Below are 9,581 nucleotides of genomic sequence, written 5' to 3' on the forward strand. Positions count from 1 at the left end.
CTGGGACTTGTAGTCCCTGTTAGGCAAAAATCACCGTACAACACACTCAGAACATGCCCTAAGAGCTCCGGGTCCTAACAGTACCCCCCCCTAAAGGTCTTCTCACGGGTCTAGGCTTGGAGGGATTGAGCGCATGGAATCTACGTACCAGTCTAGGGGCATGAATGTGTTCAGCAGGTTCCCAAGTTCTATCCTCTGGCGGATAACCCACCCAATCAATGAGATACTGGAGTCTGCCTCTGTGTCTACGTGAGTCTAACACCCGTCTCACTTCATATTCGCTTTCACCTTCAACCATAACAGGGGGAGGAGGGGGTTCAGGGAGTATTGGGGCCACATAGGGTTTCAGAAGGGAAGTATGAAAAACAGGATGTATTTGCATCTCGGGGGCAGCACCAGTTTGAGGGCAACAGGAGAGATGACTTTCTGTACTTCAAAAGGCCCAAGATAGCGGGGTTGTAACTTGCGTGGCCCTTCTATTCTTAGGTTCTTTGACGATAACCAAACCCTGTCGCCCACTGCATAAACGGGAGCAGGTCTTCGATGTTTGTCCGCTTGGGCCTTCATTATCTCTTTAGCTTGCGTTAGTTCCTTTGTCGCCAACTCCCATATCTGTGACAGTGTTTGGTGATGGTCAAGAACCGCAGGATTCAGTGTGTCAGAAGGGAGTACTTCAAGTGGTATTATTTTAGGATGATAACCAGTGGTAAAAAAGAACGGAGAGATCTTGGAGGCTGTATGGGTAGAATTATTGTATGCGAATTCTGCAAGGGGCAGGGCTTGCACCCAATCCTGGCATGTAGTAGTTATCAGACACCTGAGGTACTGCTCTAAGGTTTGGTTTGTCCTTTCGGTTTGACCATCGGTCTGGGGATGATAGGAGGAAGATAACCTGTGATCAATGTAGAGGGTTTTACACAACCCTTGCCAAAATCTGGAGATAAACTGGGGACCTCGATCTGATACTAAAACAGAAGGTAATCCATGTAACCGGACAATTTCTTTGATGAATATGTCTGCTAAATCCACAGCTGAGGGGATCTTTTTCAGGGGGACGAAATGGGCCATCTTGGATAACAGATCTACAACAACCAGGATTGTGGTGTACCCATGAACGTTAGGCAAGTCGGTGATGAAGTCCATACTAAGGGTAGTCCAGGGGCTGTTGGGCACGGGAAGAGGTTGCAATAACCCTGCAGGTACAGCATGGGAGGCCTTCTGACGGGCACAGGTAGAACAGGCCTTGACGTGTTGCTTAACATCATGAGATAGTTGCGGCCACCAAAACCATCGTTGGCAAAGACTTTTAGTCTTGTTTTCCCCGGGATGACCAGCTAAGGGCATGTTATGACACCATTGTAGAACAAGGCGGTGTAATTCTTCATTAGGCAAAAAGATTTTATTGTCATGATACCACAGATGGTCCACGATGGTGTTGTTTGGATCTTGTAACCAAGTGACCTGATCTAGAGGTGCATAAGCCTGTTCTAATAGGTCCATGAAGGTATGGGAATCAGGGATCTGGACTCCTAAGGCCACTATTCTACTCTCGGGAATAAGAGGCAAAGGTTTCTCCTGAACCCACTTGTTTTCCTCTCCTAGCCTGGATAGAGCATCTGCCTTACCCTGTCGTATTCCAGGTCTAAAGTGTATCAAAAAATCATATTCCCCAAAAAAGGCGACCCACCGTAGTTGTCTGGGTGTAAGGGCTTTAGCAGTGCGAAAATATTGCAGGTTTTGATGATCAGAATAGACAGTGATCACATGGGAGGATCCTAACAGGTAGTGACGCCACTCCTGGAAGGCCCGTTTGATTGCAAGGAGTTCTCTTTCTCCGATGGTATAATTTTGCTCTGATTGGGTCAGGGTTTTGGAGAAGTACGCCACAGGATGGAGAGTGCCTTTTAGACGATCTCTTTGTGATAACACACCTCCCACCGCATATTGAGAAGCATCCACTTCTAGGAAGTAGGGTTGTGTTTCGTCTGCATGTTTCATGATGGGTGCAGAAGTGAAACGTGCCTTAAGGGCCTGAAAGGCCTTTTCCGCTTCCTTGTCCCAGTGGAACTCAACCCCCTTACTGAGCAAGCGAGTGATGGGTGCTACTAGGTCCGAAAAGTGGTCCACAAACCTCCTATAGAAGTTTGCAAATCCCAAGAAGGATTGAATGTCCTTCACCGACTTTGGACTTGCCCATTCTAGGATAGCAGATATTTTGGCCGGATCCATATGTATTCCTTTGGGAGAGATGATGAACCCTAAAAAGGCTACACTGTGAGTATGGAAGATGCACTTATCGAGTTTAGCAAATAGGTGATGTTCGTGTAGTTTACTCAATATGGCTTGTACATGAGACACATGGTCAGACTCATTAGAGGAGTACATCAGTATATCATCGATATACACGATGACAAAGAGATCCAAATATTCCCGCAGTATCTCATTGATAAAGAATTAAAATGCTGCGGGAGCATTACACAGCCCAAAGGGCATGACGTTATACTCATAAAGCCCAAATTTTGTCCTAAAGGCTGTTTTCCATTCGTCCCCTCTTTTGACTCTGATAAGGTGGTAGGCTCCTCTTAAATCAAGTTTGGTAAAAATGGTGGCCTTCCTAACCTGATCGAGCAGTGTGGAAATGAGGGGGAGCGGGTATTTGTTCTTGATAGTGGCTTTGTTTAACACCCTGTAGTCCAGGCAAGCCCGTAATCCCCCTTCCCGTTTGGGTATAAAAAAAAATGGGGGAGGACACTGGAGAGGTGGAATGACTGATAAATCCCTTTGCCAACATGTCTTGCAAATACTCTTGTAGGTATTTGGTCTCTGTCTCTGTAAGCGCATAAATGCGGCTAACAGGTAAATCCGCGCCAGGTATAAGATCTATCCTACAATCGTAGGGACGATGAGGCGGTAAAGCTACAGCTTTCACGTCGTCAAAAACATCAGAATATTGCAGATATTCAGAGGGTAACGTAGCCCCGTCGATCGTGGTAGCAGAACAATACACCGGAGTGTGCCAGTGGTTGATGTCTCTGTAACAATGGGTAAGACAGTGAGCGGAGCGTAGGGTAACAGTTCTAGCGACCCAATCGATATGGGGGTTATGGGTCTGTAACCAGGGTACTCCTAGTATCGCACCGAAGTTGGGTGTATCAATCAGGTCGAATGATATACATTCGCTATGTCCATTATCACACAACACAATGATCTCAGGAGTGTGATATTTTAGCATTCCCGAAGACAGGGCAGACCCATCCACAGCTCTGACATTTTCAGGGATATCTTTCTTAATAAACTGGATGCCCAAAGACTTAGCTAGGGTAATATCCAAGAAATTCCCCGTGGCTCCTGAATCCAAAAGAATAGCCATGGTATGTCTTCCTTGCGAAGGTAACACTAACACAACCGAGATGGTAAAGGGTTTGGGAATGGCGGAATAGACGTTTGCCACATGTTTGGAGGTCAGGGACAGCGAAGGACTTGGAAGAGCGACCTCAATACTCCCCAAGTCAACTAGTTTCCCGACGGCATAGGTTTAGTGAATTTAGGCATCCCTTCTCTCAAGGAGCCTTTTGGTTTCACCGGACATTCTCGGGCGAAATGGCCAGCCTTTCCACAGTGTAAACAGAGATTCAACTTACGTCTTTTCTCTTTTTCTTCTGGTGTTAGGGGGCCACGTATTCCTCCTATCTGCATTGGTTCACTTGTGTCTTTGGGTTCTCGTTTTTCAGGTTTAGTTATCAAAAATTTGGGGAGATCACCGCGAGTTTTTTCTCCCTTTCTCTCAGCCAGTCGGTGATCTAATTTGACCACTAGATCAATGAATTCAGAACAATTTTCAGGGGGATCCACTATTTGAGATAAGATATCTTTGAGTTCGTCTTTCAGCCCTCTGTAAAACAATGAAGTTCTTTTATCGTCAGGCCAGTTTGTCTCTGTCACCAAGCGGTTGAAGGCGGTGATATAGGACAGCAAATCTTTTGAGCCCTGTCTCAGATTAAGGAGCTCATTATCACTTGCCTGCATATACGTATGCCTAGCAAAAAGGCTTCTCATACGCTCCTTAAATAGGGTGAGATTGTATAAGACAGGATCGTCATTTTCGACCAGTGCCACCGCCCATGAGGCGGCGTTCCCACTTAAATAGGAAATAATAAAAGCGATCTTCGTCGCGTCATCAGGGAATGAGGAGGCTTTACACAAAAACATCAGGTGACATTGGTTCATGAATACCTTAAATTTCTGACTATCTCCGCTAAATCTTTCTGGCATTGCTAACGGAGTTTGAGGTGGGGTGACTACTGTAACCTGAACAGGAGAGGTGGATGAGGCAGGTGTAGGAGAGACCTCAGGGGTACTACCACTAGGCACCTGAAAATGGGAAGGGTGTATATAACTTCTTCTATGTCTAGCTTGTACCTCATGTGTTTTACTTGCTTCTATCAGTCTAGTGTTTTCGGCCGTTAACCTCTGGTTTTCGTTCCTCATCAATTTCAGTTCGGTTTGTAGATTCACCACTGTGGTAGCTAGGTCTCTGAGGGTTATCTCATCTGTCTCTCCCTGCATGACCGCGTCGTCCATGACTGTCTACACTCGGGAGGAGAGATAAACGTGGGCTTGGTTTTCTGTCGGGCGATCAACAGGCTCCAGGCAGAAACCAGCTCCTCAGAAGTGTAGACAGTGCACCCCTCTGTTCCTACGACACAACACCCCCTGCGGTTAGCAAGCACACACAGGACGGGCGGTGACGCCAGAAAAGAGAGAGACCTAAAACCCTTAGGTCTCCTTGTGTGAAGACAGGGTACTCAGACGAGGTACACAAATAGGAAGCCGCAGCCTGCAGGGGAGAGAAGAAAACAAACATACAACAGACTGCTTATTACACTACAATAAGAGAACAAGGAACTACTAATCTACGTTTTCTGTAATGAGTGTGCTGCAAGGCTCTTACCTGCCCAACGTGTATAACGCACCCAAAAGGTATCCACAAAAAATAATAAATATGAACCAAAAAAGGAGGGTGGATACTTAGGTCTCTCTTTCCAAAGGAATGATTCCACGGAAGAAATGAAGAATTCAAACACAGTCACGAACACTTCCCAAATAGAAGAGTCCAAAAGAAAATGTATATCAGGTTCGTGATACTCCTCACTGAGCCAGCAAGGTAAACAAAACAAAGTTCACTCCAGTAGAGCCGTTCCCGGGCGTTTCCCACCAAGAAACAGCTGACGGACGCTAACACTCGGCGTCCTTCGATCAAAAGAAAGGAAAAGCAAAATCCATCGGCAATAGTCCTGTCATATAACTGACACGCCGAGAAACCACTGCGGATACCCCAGTATCGGGTAAGAGTGAGCAGGGGCACAGCGGAGGCTCACAGGTCTGGGTGACGTCTAGGAACGCCACACCGGTGATCCGCGATTAGCGGGAAAGGAAGAGAGGCACAAAAATCCGGTGTTCACTGCGGCGAGGGGTGCATGCACATTGCCGCGTAGAGAGTAGCTGAAGGGTAGGTCGCAAGAGCCAGCGCTGCCGCGCGAGGCTTCTGCTGCAGAGACGAGGAAAAGAAACACGAACCAGTTCAATGGAGCAAGAACTGCAACAGTGATCCAAGGGTCGGGACTCAGGCAGGATTCCAATTGAAAACCAAGCACCGCCGATAGGGGAATGGAGACATAAGAACCTCCCAGTCGGCATCTGATTGGTGCATGCGGATCATAGTCTTCAGCATAGCGCCTCAAGGCATTCTGGGACTTGTAGTCCCTGTTAGGCAAAAATCACCGTACAACACACTCAGAACATGCCCTAAGAGCTCCGGGTCCTAACAACAACATTCTGTTTGATGCACTTGTACAGTTCACACAAATCAAATAGGAAGATACCACCTTACGGTTTAGCGTCCAATTTAAAATTACTTCACATTTACAAAATGTTTTACAATATTCCATTGTGTATTTTGACCTTTGGTTACATACACATTAATCTGTTAAAATGATTTAATTTTCAAGGCAGTCGCAGTCCCTGTGAGTAGGCATTGCGGACCCCAAGTGGTCTTTCATCACCGGTTAAGAATGATCTCTTCCTTGCTTCCAAAGTTAGCGTCCAGATGGTTTCCCCTTCCAAACTCATAACAACAAACAAATGAAATACTTTGTGTACACCTAGAATCAAAACTATAAGATAGGGTGTAGAACACTATGCAGTGCGAAATATGTAGGGTCTCATCTGAGAGTGGTCTGCCGTGAACCCAACTTAATAGGGTAATGTTGTCACACTGTGAACGGGATTGTTGACCGTCCCTCCTCCCAGGCTCTATATCAACTTCAATACAGAGCACATTTATCCAATTCTCATGTAGGTAGAAAATAAATCATAGTAGCTCTACGTGGGAATGTATTATGGAACTCTGAATGCGTTTATCACACATGCCTTAGGAACTCCGTCATTTGAACGAATGCGTCTTTAGCATGCATTTGTTCTGGAAGCAAGTCATTTTAATGACTTGCCTTAGGGGGGCGCTGGATATTGGAATAGTTTAATTTAATATTCCAACTCCAGTCTGCACAACAGTAGGGAAGGTGTTGGGCTTTAATTCCACTCCATCATTACGCCCCCCTAAAGCAAATCGTTGTAACGACTTGTGCGCATAACGGTTGCGTGCTTTTTAATCCGTCCATAGCAGCTCTTTTGGTAGCATTTTTCAGCATGGTTATAACGTTGATTTCAAGCACTGTCGCTAGTCTGCATGAGCTCATTCAAAATTCAACATGTTGTTTATATCTTTGTGTATGATTGTTGACATTCATTGTATTCATGGTAATTATTGATATTCTAGATTCCCCTGATGAAAGGCATTGTTCTGCCCGAAATGCATTGGGACAGGGAAAACTTATCTGTCACCTGAATGTTTTTGCTGAGTCAAGCTTCACTGCACTTCTGTTGAAGAGATTCTGCTATGGATAGATTAAAAAGCAGTTTCTGACTTTGGATAATTTTCTCTGTTGTTACTGAACATATTTCCGATACCTTTTTGAGCAGTTCAAATGTTTTCTTGATCACATGTTCTAAGATTGGCATCATAACTTAGTTAAGGTATTTTTTCAACCCCCAATGTACACTAAGGATGAAGTGACATTCAGTAGTGCACTTTGAGTTTCTGGATACTTATTATCCGGGCTTTGACTGTTTACTTGTGTATTAGGAGGCTGACAGAGCCTCCCACAGGGTGCACACTTTATTTTGAAGAATTTTGAGGAAAAGATTATTTGGTTTAATTTGATTACTCTTGAGTGCATTTTTCACTATTATCTCTTTGTTTTTCAACTTTTAGAAAGTGAGCATTTTCTTGCTTAACCATCCTGTGTGCCTCTCCCATTTGTGTATTCACTGTCTGGGTTTGGAATGACAGGAGCTTGGGATGTGCATTCACACTAGACAGATACAAGGGGAAGTTTAAGGTGTGTCCTGCCTTTCATGGGGGGCTCATAGCCAGCCTGAATTGACCTGGCTGCATTTAGAGTAGTAGCAGGAGTTGTAGCTTGCACCTGAAAGGTCTGTGGCTGCCACTTACAAAGCTGTCTCCCTCTCCTGGAACTGGTTTATGTATGCCAGAGGAACTTTGTGCCGACTTCAATGGGAAATGTGGTATAAATATTGTGGCCCTGACCACTGGACTTTAGAATTCTTTGGGATTAAGGACCCTGCCAAGAAGAAGAGCTCGAGAAGCTGTGAGAAGAGACTACCACTTTGCTCTGTTGCCCCACAGTGGCTGCTTCTGTCTTGGGCAGTGAAAAGACTGGGTTGAACTACAACTTCTTTTTCTGAGTATCTGCAAGGGCTTGAGGTAGAGCTTGCCTTCTGTTCAAAAAGTCTAAGGAACAGCAAAGACTTCACCTTCCTCTGGGCACCTGCATCTGGAACTGTCTGCTTCAGTTGTCACAGAGGGAAAAAGCAACCTGACGCAGTCAACAAAGCCACTGCCGGCTCCGTGACCTGATGCCCTGTAACCTACAGAAGAGAGGGCACGCCGCACTTCGCACAGCAACCCTAGTGTCACCGATGACACCGTCAGACACCGCCGCTGCCTGCACTGTGACCTGTGGGCACTGCACGCTATATCACCTCACTTCACTCCACCTCCCTGGTCTCACCGGGGATGCCGATACAAGCTGACATAGATGCCGCTGCCTGCATTGTGGTTTGAGGGCACCTCTCGTAAGCTACATGACGCACTGCTCTGTCCCACACTGCAGTCTTGGCCCACCGATGCCAGCACCATCGACTCCAGATCATCAACTGACACCGCTGCTTGCACCGCTACCTGTGGGCCCCACACACTGCATTGCCAGGTCCCGCACCACAGCGTTGGGTCTACCGTTGACAGCACTTCAGGAGCGACAACGTCTCTGCTTGCACTGTGACCTGCCAGCGCCGTGACAAGCAACGCCCCACTTCGCACTGCAGCCCTGGTCTCACCGGCGCTGCTGGATGACTGCCACCGAGCCGCTGCCTGCACCACAACCTGAGGGCACTGCACACTGCACCACTCCACTTCACACCACCGCCTCGACGTCTGTCGGAGCTCCTGACTTTTATCTAACGGAGTTTGACATGCATGCGTGTGACTTCAAGGGCCCATCAACTCCTGCACGGACCTCCGGAACTGACGCCTGCTGATGTCGGCTCTTCAGGGCTCATCGCGGGGCCCCCAGCGCCTGCATTTCTAAAGGCACTGTTTTGCGGGTCTTTTCGACACCGTATCAGGTCTGCAATGACACGGCCAGCTTGAATCAGTGGATGTTTTTGTTCACTACTCTGTGATAGCCTGGGACGGAGCTATTGACTTCAAAGAACTGTATTTAAAGTTTATTTTTGCATTATTCTCATCCTGATAACTGTTTGTTGGATTGTTTTCATTTTGGTCTTGTTTTAAACAGATAAATATTGGCTACGTTTCTACAACTGGTGTGTTGTCCTTTTGTGGTGTTCTCACTTTATTACTGTGTGTTAGGTGCAAATGCTTTACACATTGCCTCTAAGATAAGGCTGACTGCTTGTGTCAAGCTGCCAAGAGGGTGAGCAGGGGTTATTTTAGAAGTGTAACTCTCTTATCCTGACTAGGAAGAAGGGTCCCTACTTGGACAGAGTAACAAACTGCCAACTAGAGACCCCCATTTCTAACAGTGAGCAAAAGAAAATGTCATGGAAACCATGCAATGCACACAACCCTGGACCACTCTCTGTGCTTAGTTTTCATAAATGTCTTGGTTTAGTAGGTTTTCACTGAGTGATGGCTAAACTCAGGCCCACTCTACTGCCCCGGGGCTGCTGTTCACACCAGAACCAGCACTGTTTTAATTACCTTAGGATATTTTTGGATCCTCTTACATTCTGGAACGTTCTCTCACATAAATATAAGGATAATGTGTGTTTTTGGTCAAATATAAAGTTTGAAGGGCATTGTGGGTAAGAAAAGTTCATGGGATTGATGCAAGGCACTGAATTTCCTTGGGTGTCTAGTTTTCAGAATTATCTGGATTTGATAGGCTTCGTGAGTAGCAGCCGAGCCAAAGCCGAAATCC

This window comes from Lissotriton helveticus, chromosome 1_2 (assembly GCF_964261635.1).
Source record: "Lissotriton helveticus chromosome 1_2, aLisHel1.1, whole genome shotgun sequence".
Classification (NCBI taxonomy): domain Eukaryota; kingdom Metazoa; phylum Chordata; class Amphibia; order Caudata; family Salamandridae; genus Lissotriton; species Lissotriton helveticus.